Raw genomic sequence first — 16427 nt, 5'->3', positions numbered from 1 at the left:
CCATGGAGATGTTGTTGCTTTGTCTGGAATGTTTCCACAGTACGTCATTCAAACTTATCTATTTTGTATTTATTCAATTACAGATGTTTTTCTAGCTCAAAAACACCTTAAAAACCACATCTTCTTTCTGTGAATGGGCTTCCCTCTCCACAGATCTGACCTGTAACTTGGCCCACTGGTGCCACATGTCCATCTCCATGAAGATAGACAAATTTAATGCCACACTGTGAAATATTTCAGGCAAAACAAGAAGATTTCAAAGGTGTTAAGTAGCCGGTAAGCTCTTCACCAGAAAAGTTCCAAAATGCACCTTTAAAATTTGGGATTAGTGCTTTATTATTATTGTTCTTAACTATATATTTGTTACGGAGTATTTATAATTTATTTTTCTTCCCTTTTCATGTGCTTTCTGCAAATGTTCTACTAATTTTGGCCTCTTCTAAGGTAGAGTGTGTAGGTCTTTTTGAATTGAGTCCATTGCTTTTTTAACACTGCCACATTTAACATTTAACATTTAACTCTTAATGTGAAGCACATTCTTCACAATTTTATTTTAAGTTTTCAATGTCGTCGTGACTGTGAAGCTTTAATTACTTACAAATGGCTATTTTCAAATCATTTTGGCCTAAAATTTTGAAGTTTAAAAGTTTGATTAAGACGTGAAAAGTAGTTTATTACAGATGGTGTTATGCTAATGACATGCAACTGTGTGTAAAGGCAGTAGAAGAAAAAATAATAATAAATCAGTACGCATCGCTGGATCTGTAATGGTGGACTTGTTCTTATTAACTTCCTGTATTGCGGTTTTAAAATGTTAACTGTGATGATAACCTAATAATAACGTTACACACTGCAAAAAAAAAAAAAAAAGTCCACATTTGCAGTGTAAACAATGTAACAAAGTCAGCTTGAATTGAGTGTTTTTTACTACTTTACAAATTTCTCATTAGTCGAAGATTAATTGATTTATTAATGACTAGGGATGTAACGATATCCAAATCCCTCGATACGATATTGTTACGATATGCATGTCTTTTTCCTATTCAAATACCTTGACAGTCCTTTGGTTCTGTCATAACTCAAAGAACTAAGATTTAAAAGTGTTTAATAACATCATTTCTTCATGCTGTTGTGCTGAAATGGAGCAAAGGATCATGGTCTATGTAGTTCCCACTGCTTTTTTTGGTGATGCTTCAACATAACAATGAATTTAAGCGAAGAGGCTTGTAAGTTGATATATTGTGATGGCCCACAATGTTATTGTGACTTCTGACAATACGAGATCACAATATTTCAATTATTGTTACATCCCTAAAACAATTAACCATCAAATTTTATGAAGTACCTCAAACAAGAATGTACTTGCTGAAAGAAGTTTTTTCTTTAAACCTATATATCTACGTATTTTTTGCTGGCAGTATAGTTTTATAGCATTAAGTTGTGTCTATACTTGAAATATTAGGCAAGAATAATTTTAAATAAATAATAATATATGTATGTTAAAAAAAATACTTACAAAAAATATTTACAATACCCATGGAAATACTACTGTTAATGATTTAATTTCGCAGTCAGCCATCTTTCTACTGCCTTTACGACTAAACAATGCCAGTTTACTGAACAGTATTTTAACATATATTAATTAAATCTAGATATTATTATTGCGTACTTGGTCAAAAACAAAACCTTTCTTTTGTCATTACCACGCATACTTCAAGGGCTCTCTCATCCCTATCTCCAACGTTACAACTTAGACTGTACATACTACCCTATATTAACCTATCCATAACACAAATAACTCCATATTTACACATGTTTTTTCATACGTTTTAATTATTTTGTGATGTTTTTAAATGCATTCACTAGTGGGTTACGGCAGATTTCTTTGTATGGGAAATAGCAATAAGGACGATGAAAATAACGGTTGCATTGTCATGGTTTAAGATGTGTACAAGTCTCAAAGTTCTACCCAATCTTTGTCTTCCAGATGTTTAACACAAAAGGTACAATGTATTTATTTATATATATTTATTTTAAAGTGCTTTTTTTGCAGTTATGGCCACTCTTTACATGTACGCAAGTAAGTTTCACTGTTCGGTTCAGACCTGGTGATATTCGCGAGTGAAAGTAAAGTTGAAGGAAAAGTTTTTGTAAAAATCAAGACTTGGAACTTGGTATTGATAAACCAAGCATATTTCACACAATTTTGGGAGGATAATTTATTTGCAAAAACGAGAGATATTTAAAGTGAAACTAAATACCTAAAATAAAACGTAGGATTTCAAATTGAGCTGTCAAAGTGTCAGTACCTGGAGGACAAAAGAAAAGAGTGAGGAGAGAAGAGGGACATTTTGATTGGACTATGATGTAACACAGAACCAGATTTAATAGACAGTTAATGGTTTTATTATTAGCCACTCTCCTTTTCCTTAAATCAATGTAAATACAGACACTTAAAGAACTTTAAGCTACAGCAGAGGGCAGTCATGCTCTTTTTTTTATCGTGCAAACCGCCATAAAACTCCAATAATAATAAAAAGAAGTTATGTGTGATGTCACCAACTACTTGAAATTACAAACACAGCTGAAGATTTTGGCATTTTTAACCAGAAAGCTGCAAATATACCTAGTTTCCATTAAAAGCGCTAAAAAAAAGACTCTGAACAGTAGAAAATGCTATAAAAACACCATATACAAATTTAAGTAGCAAAAGTATTCAGGATTTAGTGTCTAGTTCCACTTTAAGCTTGAGGATAACACCAGTAAAACAATTTTAAACAATGTGGGAGAGTGACCAAGACTGCACAAGAAGCAGCACTTTTTATTTAAGAGAACTTTTAAAAAACGAGAAAGAGACGAACGCTAACTTACAGAATATATGAGTATATGTGGTATGCATATACCCCTTCATATGAATATATATGAATTTCAAATGTTTTAAGAGATAATAAATTGTTAGAATTATAATAAACAGTTTAAACAATGGCTGGAGTTGTTACTGAAATAGTGAATGATTTCTAAAGCCACAGTATGTAACTTTTGAGACAATAAATAGACCTTCTGTCTGTGTTTATTGCACTGAAAAACATGTGTCCTTACTCTGAGTGGGCTTGCATTTCTACAAACCAGACTCTTACTTGGCATTCCTATTTGTTTCCATGGAAATGCTGTTCCTTTGGCTCTAATATTCCACATTACAACATAAAACGTATCCATCTCCGTGAAGAATGTTTTAAAGAATGATTTTTACTTCAAATTTCCATGGAATCATACCAACTCCAGAAAGCTACATACTGTTCCTTTAACTTGTTTTGTTATGAAATGTTGATTTAACCATTTGTTTTGCTGTAGTTAAAAAATACAAATGGAAGAACAGCAACGGGGTGAGTAATACACAAATACGTTATTTCAGTAACTTTTTAAAGGTGCTATATTGCACAAAATTGACTCTGTTTTCTAAGTCATGTTATAATGCTGTTACCTCCTCAGAAACAGACCTGGAAATGATTTTTCATTCCCAGATGTTTGAGTAATCCTTTATTATTAGTCTGAGCTTTGGGGTATGGACAGTCCTTACACTGAGAAACCAGAAGCTGTACAAGTTCCTAACCCTTCTGTTTACTTCAGTCTTTACTGACATTTTCTTTGTTAAGGGTGCATTGCACAAATTTTCTGGTGGAGGCCCCGGACCTGCTCGTTTCCATGGAGATGTTATTACTTTATCTAGAATGTTCCACAGTAGAGATTAAACCCATCTATCTCAAGTGAGACAACTATAGGCTACATTATAGGTCAGATTGGTGGAGAAGCAGCTCTATTTTAACCACATTTCTTCAGATAACACCATTATCAAATCGACTTAATTCAATGCAGCACACATTTCTCCTGGTCTGAATTGAGCAAAATCTTTTTAAGAATGGGACCAAAGTATCATCCAAGGAGGTTTTAGGCTGTGCATTCATTATTTATTGTTTAAAGATTGCTGACGCATAAAGACACTTCTGAATACATTATTTGTACAAGTATTGATGTTTATTAAAACTGAGTTGTATCACATTTGATCTGTCCATGTGCCACTCTTAGTCGCTCCCTCCAGAGCCTGTTCCATGTGTGCTCCAGATGCTGTGAGTGTTAGCTCAGTGTGAGCAGGACACAGGCTTTGCTTCAGAGGAGCCGACTCTGGAGGAGTTCCACTAAGTGGTTTTCCGAGGAAAGACACCCAGTGTCTGGAAGCGCACTGCTCCGCAGGTTTATGTCCGATAACCAAAACTCTGATCAGCGTCAAATCCTCCCAGGTATTCATCTGGGTCCTGGCCGATGAGGATTTGGCCCCCACTACAAACGTTGTGCTTCTGGTAGATTTTGGTCAGACTTTTCTGACCAAAATCCGATGTGAGGGATCCCATGTAATGCACAGGTGTGTCTGTAGGGGGCCCAGTGGAGGCATCTGGAAGAGCACGTCCTTTCCGCTCAGGTACAGGCCGATTCTGAGGGAGAGACACAATTTAAATATTGTACACAAAGTTACAGGACAGATGTGTGCACAAACTACATACCCAAACTTCAATTCAATCACTCACAGCAAGGAGGCGCCACTGGCTTTCAAATAGTTCAGATCTGCCAACCTTTGTCTTGTCTGATCTGGTCCACTTGAGTCGTGTCTGTGCTGGTTTGCTCGTCTTTTTGTGTTGACCCAGTGACCTCTGCCACCTCTGAACTCTGCTCTGGATCGGCTGGAGGCTTGGCCGGCGTCCCCAGTGGCGTTTTACTGTATCCCAGCCTCTTCAGCGCCCTCCTGGTGGTCCGTTCTGATATAGTCTTTTGCTGTCCATCGTTGTAACGCGCGGTCAGCTCTGCCACTGTAGCTTCTCTGTCTCCCTGAATCAGTCTGTCCAACCTCCTCTGCCCCCGATCATCCACGAGGCATTTTCGCCCACACGACTGGCGAGAGCTGGACACTACGCGCTTTTCGGACCACTCCCTGAAAACTCGAGACACGGTGGTCCGAGAATAGCCCAAAAGTTTAGCTGCTTCAGAAACGCTAAGTCCGGCCCTCCTGGCGCCGACCACCAGACCACGGTCAAACTCACTCAGATCACTCTTCTTCCCCATATTTAAGATTCCCAAGTCATTCAGGGCACAGTTAGACCAATAACAAAAGGGCAGTCATTTGGACGTGGTCTGTGCTTCATATTGTTGTATAGATTACAGGTAGACTGCAGGGTTACAGGTGGTACAGAGTCTGGAAAACAATAAGTGAATCTGTACAGCTATTTGAAAAAAACTTTAATAATTTAGACATGCAAACATGGAAATATTTTGGTTTGTTTTAAGTACGTTTTTTCCTTTTCAGAAACTCAGGCTTGTCAGGCCAGAGATGCACTTTAACTTCAGGATCATTCAGAGCCCAGTGCAAGTCATCACAGAAAGAAAAAAACTCCAAAATACATCCAATCATACTTTTAGACAAGAAAATACAAGGAAAAGACAATTAAAAACATAATATTTATATCTCATATCACTGAATATTGGCAAAATCTGTCACCAGAAACTTGGCAGTAAACTGTACTTTTGTTTTGGTTTATATTTTAGCAAAGTTAGATAAGGACATTAAGGTAGTTGCACCTTTAGTTTTAACAGAACTTCTACCAAAAACCTCAGTACTCACCTTTTGAAAACATTGCTGCAAATGTGGGCTTTATGTTCATCACAATCTGCAAAACAAAGGCACGTGTTAATATACTGAATTAACTATGATATCTTACAAATAGTTTGGCTTATTTTCTCTTCAGAAAACTCCAGCTTGTCAGGCCAGAGATGCACTTTAACTTCAGATTTATTCAGAGCCCAGTGCAAGTCATCACAGAAAGAAGAAAAAAAAAAAAAAAAGACTCCCTGAATATATTTAATAGCATATTAGGCAAGAAAATAAAGGGAGAAGATAAATTAAATGGTAATGCATATTTCTTTATGAAACCAGAAACTTTGCTCTAAATTTACCTCTGTGACCTAAAATGAATCTTTATTTAATCCCATTTTAGCTTTGGTTTAGTATTAATATTAAAGTCTGGAAGGAAATTACAGTTTAAGTTTTAACAGAACTAAAATTATAAACTGACTTCCAACCAAAAACTCACCTTTGCTGCAACATTGCTTTAAGTTCAGTCTTCACTATCTGCAAAACAAAGCCATGTGTTAATGTGCAGAATTAACTATATTGTAATATATAATTTTGGCACATTTCCTTTTCAGAAAACTCAGGCTTGTCAGGCCAGAGCTGCACTTTAACTTCAGGTTCATTCAGAGCCCAGTGCAAGTCATCACAGAAAGAAAAAAGTACTCCCTGAATACATTTCATAACATGATTAAACAAGGAATTATAGGGAACATATAGGGCCTTATTTGGCTTATTTTGGAATGTTTGGAAAGTCTTTACAGCCGACTAACGCTGCTTCTGATGTTCGCGTTTAGAGCTGCAGCTGCATTGTGTAATTTTTCTGGCAGAAGGTCCGTCAAATGCTTTTTTCCATGGAGATGTCATCACTTTGTCTAGAATGTTTCACAGCATGGCATTAAACCTTTCTATCTTCATGGAGATTAAACCAGACCAGGTACAGGTCAGATCTGTGGAGAGGCGAACCCGCTCACAGTCAGAATGCCTGTTTTTTTTTTAGGGATTTTTGAGCTATAAAACCACCTGTAATTTAATAAATGTAAGGTAGAGCTGTTCAGTGTCATACTGTGGAGCATTCCAGGCAGAGCAATGGCATATCCATGAAAAAAAGCAGGAGACAGACCCCCAACCAAAAAGTGACACATTGCACGTTTAAATAAGGATTTTGATTGCAGCCAAACTACCTTTACTCTGAAAATAACTGGAATTTGTTGAAGGCACACTTTGTACATTATTTCATACCATTTGAATGCAGAAAAGATGTATTTTTGTCTTCATGAGGACATCATCACCACCAAACTCTGTACAACAAAAGCCATGGGTTACCGTATTGCAACAAACAATTTTCCACATCTTTTTTTAAAGCTATTTCTCTTCAGAAACTCAGGCTTGTCAGGCCAGAGATGCACTTTAGCTTCAGATTTATTCAGAGCCCAGTGCAAGTCATCACAGAAAAAAACTATACTGCCAATGCCAAAAGAACAACCTTTACTAAGAGAATAATTGTATTCTCCTGTAGTGGATATGTTGTATATAATTTCATACCTTTTATGAATGAAGAAGAGCAGACCCATCTTTATAGGACTGCCACTAAACTCTGAAAAACAAATGATATGCGTTACTGTATTGCATAAACAAACACTTTTACCAACTTTTTAATTATAATTCCCTCTTCAGAAAACTCAGGCTTGTCAGGCCAGAGATGCACTTTAACTTCAGATTCATTCAGAGCCCAGTGCAAGTCATCACAGAAAGAATAATGAAAAGAAAATAAGTGCAACATAAATTATAACCGGTTTTATTTCATGTTATCAACATGGGACCAATTCAGTGCCTTTTGCATATTATTAGAATATTTTAACAGCTAGAAAGGCAGGTGCAAAGCTCTTTTGAGTTTTTTAGAGTCCACACACCCAGTATGACTAAAGCTGGCTGAGCTGAAAGTTAAAATGTAATAATTGACACAGTCTTTTACTTTAGTCCAGAAGCTGGCTAGGGGACTTTTTTAATTAACACATTTTATTCCAGCAAAACAGAATGAAATGACACTGGAGTTGCATATTAGATTTGCATAATATTCTGCATTATGACAAAATATTAATAATAACAATAAATAAATAAAGTAATTTCCCTTGTGGATCAATAAAGTTTGTCTATGTCTAATAGTAGGATATTATTTTTATACCTTGCTAAGTTGATTGATTTTGCACAGATTAGCCTAATAATAGTTTACATACCTTTTGAATTGTGGTAGTGGAAGTTTTGTTGATTAAGTTCACCAAAATCTGAAACAAAAAATACATCGTTACGTTACGTCGTTGCTATAATCTTTACAAATTTTAATTTTCATTTCCTCTTCAGAAAACTCCGGCTTGTCAGGCCAGAGATGCACATTAACTTCATTCAATTCAGAGCCCAGTGCAAGTCATCACAGAGAGGTATACAAAAAGAATTTATTGAAACTTATGCAGGATTATTTAGGAGAGACTTTTCAATTTTATTTCTACAAAGGATGCAAAAACATGTGGTATGAGCTAGTGGCAGGCTGTTGCTAAAGAGCTAACCACGTGTAGCAGCAGTGGCCTTTATTGGAAAATTTACAATGACAAACTGATCATTTTAGGTTACATATTTCATCTACAAATGCAGACTTTTGCTTTTAGACACGACTAATACGCGTTTCCAATTTGTTCCATTTGATACTGGTAACATGCTGTAGCTTCTATCTGTAATTAATTAAGTTTTTAATAAACGTACGCATTTGTTCTAGCAGACACACACTAAGAAATTAAGACAGCTATCCGTAGATTGTATTATAGCTTGCAAACAAAAGTGATCTTTGGTTATTGACAAGAAAATCGTGCAAAATAGACGCACGTTTTACCTTACGTACGTGTAGTAGCCATGCTGCGTCCTTCTTCTGTATAGAGGAGCAAGTGTGATTACTGCTTTATAACACAACAGTGACCTCCAGTGGAAACAAGTGGGACTGCAGCAGAGGTGTATTGTGGGAAGTATTTGACCACCAGATGTCCTCGTTCTGCGTGATACAAAAACAGGTCAGAAATGTGTCGGTTAATATTGTTTTGTTCTATTGTTCTTCATATCTTCCTTTGGTATCACAGGATGCTTAAAGACACTATAAAACTGTGAAAAGAGCGTGTAATTGTGCATTGTCGTGTCAGTCATAATCTAAAGGACTTCTGTCGCTGCATTTTTTTTCTTCTTCTGTATGAACATTTTCAAACACGGTTTTCTGTATTTTGGCTAAACAAATGATTATTTATGCTTCTCTTTACTGCTGGCAAGATCAGATTCGTCAAAAATTGTGACCTGATGTAGTCCTGGTTTAGACGTAGTGTAGATAAAATTGGTCAAATTTAGGGACACCTGGGACATTTCTTGTACAAAACTGAGACTAATCAGTGGTTTTGAGTAAATCTGATGAGACAGGGGGCACAGGGCTGTCCTGGGACTTTCCCGGGTAAATAGGGATCTTTGGTCACCCTAACTGTGTAACTTTTCTGGTGGAAGGTTTGTCTACTTGTCTCCGTGGAGGTGTTATTGCTTTTTGTGACATGCTCAAAAATGCCTTGAAAAAAATGCATTATTTGTTACCAGAGTCATCTCTTCACAGATCTGACCTGTAACTTGACCTGGAAGCACCACAAGTTTAATGCCATGCTCTGGAACATTCTCTAAATAACTACATATCTCTGGAGACCAGCAGGTGGGGGACTCTCCACCAGAGCATTTGCATAGTGCATCTTTAAACAAACTGAATTTATAATCTTATTCTACCACTCAATTACTTGCATAATTCTTTTTTTCTCCCTTTAAAACTTATTGGACATGATGGATCTAAGCATGAAATGGGACTGAAGAGTGGGGAAGGACATTCAGCAAATTGACAGTACCGTGAATCTCAATGAGGTAAGACCAAAATAAAAGTAAGTAATTTGAAATGATTATTTATTATGTCTGCCTAGTTTTCTTCTATTATGATCATTGCCATAGTGATTAACGATTCAAAAATAATAAGTATATGTTTTGAATGGTAAAAAAATCCTCTAGATGTTGCGTAATAATAGCTGAAACCCTTCAACAGACCTATGCCTCTCCAAATGTAAACATGAAATAGGGTGGTGAAAGACAAAGTCATTTTTATTTGATCGTATGATTGTATGTATTAGGTCTGCTTCATTTTTCTCCATTAGGACCGTTGCCATAGTGATTAAGAATTCAAAACTAAAAAAAAGTATAAGTGTTGAATGGAAAAAGCCCTCTAAATATGACATAATACCTGGAACTGTCCAATAGGCCCTTGTCTCCCAAAATGACAGGAATCTAAACTTGACAGGAGCGTCGTGTTGACATCTGCTCTTCCTGTATTATCCGTACACAGTAATAACAGGCTGAGTCAGTATCTATGGATTACGGGGTTTCCTGTAAGAGCAGGTTACAGTGTTTCAACATTCCCAACTCAAGTGTCTTATTTTACAAGTTGTGACAGGGACAAACTCTGAGTCAACTCCGGCTTTTCTTATGGATGGCATCTCCCTTTGGTTTGACCTGTTCGATAATAAGTCACATTAGTGTAATTATGACAAATACAAGGAACAATATCTGATTTCAAGGCATCAGCAAATTTACATTATTACTTTTTTTTTTTAGATCAGATAAATTAAAATAAACCTTTATTTGTGTCATGATGGGGAAATTACAGCTGCAAATTAAAGTTCAAGAACAGCAGGAAAATAAGAACATGCATTAGATAAATAACTATAAAAAGCTTAAAGGTTCTTATGCAAATTTGACTCTTCTGAGCTTTTAGCCATGTTATAATGTTCCTCATCAAAAACAGACCTGGAGTTGTGTTTTGTTTCATTCACACATGTTAAACACACAAAACTGAGTTCTTTCCCACTTTGTGATGTCATGTGATAGTACAGGAAGTGCGCCACAGTGTTTTTAATCTGCATACACTGTCACCAGAATCATTTGGATAGTTTCAACCCTGGAATTGCCAATCTTTACTAAACAAAAGGTAAAAGACTGCCATTAAATGCAGACAGACTAATAATAAAGCATTACTCAAACATGTAAGTTGAGTAATCCTTTATTATTAGTCTGTCTATCTCCAAAGCTCAAAATGCTCAGCTCCATCTTGTGATGTCATGAAGCAGTAGTTTTCACTTTTACCTTTAGTTCAGTAGAGACTGGCAATTCCAGGAGTGAAATTCCAGTACAAATGATTCTAGTGAAAGTGTATGTATTTTCAGTTTGAGAGATGAACAAAGCCTATTATGCTTGAATATGTGTGAATGAAACAAAACAGGAATGTTTGTGATGACGAAACTACATTATAACAGATCAGAAGACAGTGATATGGGGCCCTTTAACAATAGACAGAATCTAACATGACGCTGAGCAGAGTAAAACTATAAGTCTACAAACCTACAGTAAGTGGCTATGACAGTGGTTATGTACAATGCTGCAAATAAACAAGAATAAATAGCAATTAACGGGACTACGTGCAGATGATCCAGTCCAATCCAAGTTTATTTGTATAGCAGATTTTATAAACAAGATTCCAAAGTTTCCAAAGTGCTTCACATGATAGCAATATAAAACAAACATTTAGCTCTAAAACTCAGCACAATTCAGATAACAAATGGAACTAATAAAATCAATTCTTCAGACATAAAATGTGATTTAATAAAGCTACTTACATGCAGTAAAATAAGATCGTATTAGACTAAAAAAGTGCACTTTTCTGGGTACAGAACTTGTCCCTGTGGAGATGTTGATTTGAATATATGTTCTTCTATATGGCATTAAACATTTATTTCACATTTATTTCATTTATTTTCTTTCTTTGTGTACTTGGGTTTGCCTCTCTCCACAGATCTGACTTGTAACTTGGTCTACTGGCTTCAGCTATTTATCTCCATAAAAATAGATACGTTTCAATCAGAGTCCACCAGAAAAGTTACACAGTGCTCTTTTAAGTGAATCATTTCATTATGATTGGATCGGCTGTTAGCTCACTATGGCATCCACATGTTTGCGATCTTCTAAAGTGCAGTACTACACTATGAATTCAGGTAAGATGATTCTGTTTACAGCCTATTTCCGTATTTTCAGTCATGCTCTATTGTCTTTAAATTTAGACACAGTTCCTCTTTCTTCAGAACACACTGCCCCTAACTCCTGTGTTATTGTTGGGAGCAGATCATGTTCAGAGGCTACCACTTCAAAGCTCTCTCTCTCTCTGTCTTCCTTCCTTCCTCTCCTCTCTCTCTCTTTTCCGCTCTTACATTTCCTCTGTCCCTTTCTCTTCCCCTCTTTCTCTGGCCCTCTGGCTCCCTCCTTGGTTGGACTCTTCCTCCTCTCTTTCTCTCTCTCCCTCCTCTGTTCCTTTCTCGTCCCTTCTTTCTGAACCCGTCCCTTGTTTCTCTCTCTCTTCTCTCTTTCTGTCTCTCTTTCTGTCCTTCTCTCTTTTCTCTCTCTCTCTCTCTCCGGATGTGAGCCCCAGCTGTGTCGGGACGTCCCAGGGGAAGAGGCCCAGAGGGGGCGACGTAAGCGCACTGCCTTATCTGGTAATGAGCTTTGGGCAAAAGCTTTCTCTTTCTCTTCTCTCTTATCTCTCTCTCTCTTCGCTCTCTCTCTTTCTCTCTCTCTCCCTAACTCTTACTCGGACCTCTGTTTTTGTAAATAGTGTAAATAGTATGTATGTAATGTCAATACTTTTTATGTAAATAGCGCAAGTTGTGGATGAAATTCAATCAAAATGTTTTTTACAAACACAATAAAGTCTGTCAAAAATCCAATCTCTCTCTCTCTCTCTCTCTCTCTCTCTCTCTCTCTCTCTCTCTCTCTCTCTCTCTCTCTCTCTCTCTCTCCTCTCTCCCCTCTCTTTTCCCTCTCTCTTTCTTTTTCTCTCTCTCCCTCTCTCTTGCTCTTCTTTCCCTCCAACCCTTCTCTCTCTCTTCCCTCTCTCTCTCCCTCTCTCTCTTCTTTCTCTCTCTCCCCTCTCTCTCTTTTCTTTCCCTTACTCCCATCTCTCTCTCTTCCCTCTCTCTTCTTTTCCTCCCTCTCCCCTCTCTCTCTTCTCTCCTTACCCTCTCTCTTTTATCTCTATCTCCCCCTCTCTATTCTTTCCCTTCTCTCTCTCTCTCTCTTTCCTCTCTCTCTCTTCTCCCCCCCTCTCTCTCCCCTCTCCTTCATCTTTCTCTTTTCTCTTACTACCTTCACTCTTCTTTCCATTGCTCCCTTGTCTCTCTCTCTCGATTCTTTCCCCCTCTCTCTCTCCTTCCTCTCTCTCTTTTCTCTCTCATCTTTCCTTCCCTCCCTTTTCTCTCTCTCCCCCCTCTCTCTATTCTTTCCATCCCTCCCCCTCTCTTTCTTTCTCTGTGCTTTCATGCTTTATTACCCTGAGTGATGCATGTGACTGTGACATAGACACAACACTGGACTCACTGCACTCAAGTTGTCCTCTTACATTTGCCTCATATTGCTCTGATCTGTACAATTAAACCAGCTCTAATTTATTTATGCACCATGTGTTTAGATAAAACAGAACTTGCTTTCGAACATAAAAGTTTATTCTAAAATAACTTTCGAACTGTCAAAGCGGTGTAAAAGATAGGATCTGTGTTATGAGAAAGATAAGGCAGGTGAATGGAGGGAGGCCAAATATGGGGTTTGTTTTGTTGCACACGCCAAAGTTGTTACGTCTACTTCGGGGATTTCTGTATGTTATAACTATTCTCTGGACTTTTAAAGATTCACTGTGTAACTTTTCAGTTGTGGGTCCATCACCTGCTTGTTTCTGTGGATATGTCAATGCTCTGTCTGAAATGTTTCACAGTATGACATTAAACAGCTCTACCAACAATGAAAACATGACAACTGTGAGCGGGATTGCCTCTCCACAGATCTGACCTGTAACCTGGCTTAACATCTCCATGGAAATGTTACTAAACGCACCTTTAAAAACAAAAGTTGGCTTATTTCATCCAACTTTTGATGTTTTTGCTGTCAAGAAGGAGGAGGAGTCGACTATCTGCTTGTTGTCATAGAGATGTTAAAGCTTTCCCTGACATATTCCACGGGATGGCATTAATTAAATGTATCTTTTTCCGTAGGGACAAACAGACAACGCCAGGGAACGGTATAGGTCAGATCCGTGGAGAGGGGACCCCACTCACTTTAAGAATGCATGTATTTAAAGCTATTTTCAGCATTAAAAAAGTAATTCAGTAAATGCAAAATATATCAACTTAATGTCATACTGAGGAACATCTGTAACTAAGCAATAACATCTCTAACACAGAGACAAGCAGGTGGTGAATCCTTCACTAGAGTGGACCTTTAATAAAATGAATAATATGACATTAACAAACTGAGAACTTCGAGAACTTCCTGAAAAATGTTTTTTGAAATGACCTTAATTTGTTCCGTTAAAAGAGTCAAAGTTTGATTGAAAACTGTAGCTGCTATGACTGAGTTGAGAGAAGTGAAAGTGAAGTGAAACAACATTTCTTCAGTGTTGTGACAGTTGGGAAATTAGTTTCAATATGAAAAAAGTACATCAATCATCCAGCAATATCTTAGTTGGGAGAGACATATACCTGTTGTGTCTTTGGGCAATACACTTACCTCCAGTGTCTATATATAAATCTTTGAACACTTGGTGCTTGGACTCCAATCCGAATCCAAATATCAGTACATACTTTGACAGAAATGCGTTTACTTTTAATCCAGTTTTAGTCTTTGTGATTACTTTTTAATTCATTTTCAAAAATGTGATAAAAATATTTTAGTTAACGAAATTAAGGCAAGGCAAGTTTATATGTAAAGCGCAATTTGTACACAAAGAAATTCAAAGTGTTTTACAGAATAAGAAAGATTAAAATCACAATAAAAAAACACATTAACTAGGGTACAACTAGGGGTGTGCAAAAATATTGAAATATTGATATATTGTATCGTTTATTGTGATATACGGTATCAATATCATGGGCTGCTGTATCGATCTATCACCAAGAGTATTTTTTGGTATATTTTACTAAATTATTTTGTGACAGCGCTACAGTTTTCTTGCTTTTTTAGAGGAGGGAAACTCGTTTATGTGACACATTTGAATTTTCACTGTTTTGATGATTAAACATGGGTGTGTTTTATATGAACTTTGCTCAAGAAGTGGTTTAACAAAGACTTTTAGTATCACAGCCATGATTTAGTCTTTATTTTTTATTGAACTGTATCAAATCAATTTGAAATATATCATATCGAAACGAAAGTGCACTGTATGGAGATATTGTCAACTTCTTAATAATACCCAGCCCTAGGTACAACACTGGAGTAAACCAGCTTTATAAATGTGACTGTAACCATTGTAGATAGATAGATAAATGGATGGACAGATGGATGGACAGAAAGATAGATCCTTTATTGAACATAGAAACAAACATGGCAACATAGCAGTAACTAAGTTATGTCTTCTTCAGTTAGTAACAGATATTTGACCTGAAAGGAATGTCCCACTTATCCTCAATCTGTTTTACAGGGAAACCAGAACAGAGACACAACAGACGTCAACACAGAGAGAAGATACAACTGCCATACAGTTGAGTACTAGTAGTTGTAGTAGTTGTAGTATTTGTGGGTGTTGTGTGGTAGTTTTTGTAGTAGTTGCCGTTGTAGTCGTAGTAATAGTTATTAAATGTATGTGTCATGTCTTTTGTAGTATTTGTCTGTTGAAGATGGTGACGCAACTGACCGAGTCATAGGTCAGATCTGAGGACCGGCAAGTCCCCTCACATAAAAATGTACTTACTTAAATGCACTATATATGTTATAATGTATAATGTTTAATGCAATATATACATTTAATGCCACACTGCAGAACATTCCAGGCAAAGCAATAACACCTCATGGAGACAAGGAAGTAGCAGAAAATACAGTGCTGTTGTAATGATGTAACAGGTTGTCATGGTAACGTTCTTTCTTATCAGTTTTAAAAGTTTATCTCTGTCTTGAAATTCCCATAGCCAGCTGCAAGAACTTTATTTATTTTTTTATTTATCAACTCGGATGCCTTTCCTGTCTAAACTATAAACAAATAGTGACAACTGGACTGAGCATATGTGGGTGAAGTGTCTTGCCCAGAGACACAATGCCCCAGCTTTAATCCTCAGCGCACTCTTTAAAAGTAATGCAGATTTGTCTCTTGTTTGCCTGTTTAAATATGGGTGGAGTATGGGCCTGTACAAACACTACCAACGCTGCATTCGTTTGTGCCAGTGGAAGACAAGAGCCACAACGTCACCAACCACAAGAGTTTGACAGCGCGTTTCCTTTGCAGCTGTTTTTTGAAGAACAGAGGAGAGAAGGAGAAGAGGAGGAGGGAGGGAACAAGGAAAGAGGAGGGGAAAAAGGAGCCAACTCATCTGACACAACAGTGGGCCAGAGAAAGGGGACGCAGACGGAGTGCTGGAGCTGGGCTGTCCCGCCGAAAAGACTCTAAGAAAACTCTGAAGAACAAGTTAGAAGAACGATTCGGACTTAGCTGCAAAAGAAGAAAAGAAAAGAGGTGAGTGGAGTTTGCAATGCAGGGACTTTTTGTATGTTAATTCTGGTTTAGTCCTGGTTTAGTTCTGGTTTAGACCTGGTTTAGTCCTAGTTTAGTCCTGGTTAGTGTCCAGTTTAGACATACTTTTATCCTGGTGTCTAATGGGTTAGGATT

At 37.1% G+C, this 16427-nt stretch overlaps 1 long non-coding RNA gene and 6 other non-coding genes across 7 annotated transcripts; 1 reads left to right on the top strand and 6 right to left on the bottom strand.

The window, feature by feature from the left end:
* Positions 1-5342: 5342 nt before the first annotated feature.
* LOC129408795 (small nucleolar RNA SNORD88) lies at positions 5343-5432 on the bottom strand. Its single transcript, XR_008632116.1, has one exon. It is a non-coding gene; the product is annotated as a small nucleolar RNA SNORD88 (small nucleolar RNA).
* Positions 5433-5781: 349 nt separating this feature from the next.
* Positions 5782-5871, bottom strand: LOC129408800 (small nucleolar RNA SNORD88). Its single transcript, XR_008632120.1, has one exon. It is a non-coding gene; the product is annotated as a small nucleolar RNA SNORD88 (small nucleolar RNA).
* Positions 5872-6241: 370 nt separating this feature from the next.
* On the bottom strand, positions 6242-6332 carry LOC129408797 (small nucleolar RNA SNORD88). Its single transcript, XR_008632118.1, has one exon. It is a non-coding gene; the product is annotated as a small nucleolar RNA SNORD88 (small nucleolar RNA).
* A 710-nt stretch (positions 6333-7042) lies between these two features.
* Positions 7043-7132, bottom strand: LOC129408796 (small nucleolar RNA SNORD88). Its single transcript, XR_008632117.1, has one exon. It is a non-coding gene; the product is annotated as a small nucleolar RNA SNORD88 (small nucleolar RNA).
* Positions 7133-7340: 208 nt separating this feature from the next.
* On the bottom strand, positions 7341-7431 carry LOC129408798 (small nucleolar RNA SNORD88). The gene has a single exon (XR_008632119.1). It is a non-coding gene; the product is annotated as a small nucleolar RNA SNORD88 (small nucleolar RNA).
* A 593-nt stretch (positions 7432-8024) lies between these two features.
* Positions 8025-8115, bottom strand: LOC129408801 (small nucleolar RNA SNORD88). Its single transcript, XR_008632121.1, has one exon. It is a non-coding gene; the product is annotated as a small nucleolar RNA SNORD88 (small nucleolar RNA).
* Positions 8116-9477: 1362 nt separating this feature from the next.
* Positions 9478-16077, top strand: LOC129408653 (uncharacterized). Its single transcript, XR_008632054.1, has 3 exons — positions 9478-9607; positions 15249-15308; positions 16047-16077. It is a non-coding gene; the product is annotated as an uncharacterized LOC129408653 (long non-coding RNA).
* Positions 16078-16427: the final 350 nt, after the last annotated feature.

This window comes from Boleophthalmus pectinirostris, unplaced genomic scaffold, assembly GCF_026225935.1.
Source record: "Boleophthalmus pectinirostris isolate CB_2022bp ecotype Guang Dong unplaced genomic scaffold, ASM2622593v1 HiC_scaffold_17, whole genome shotgun sequence".
NCBI lineage: Eukaryota > Metazoa > Chordata > Actinopteri > Gobiiformes > Gobiidae > Boleophthalmus > Boleophthalmus pectinirostris.
Note: the sequence above shows the minus strand (reverse complement) of the source record. Positions and strands in the feature narration are given on the sequence as shown.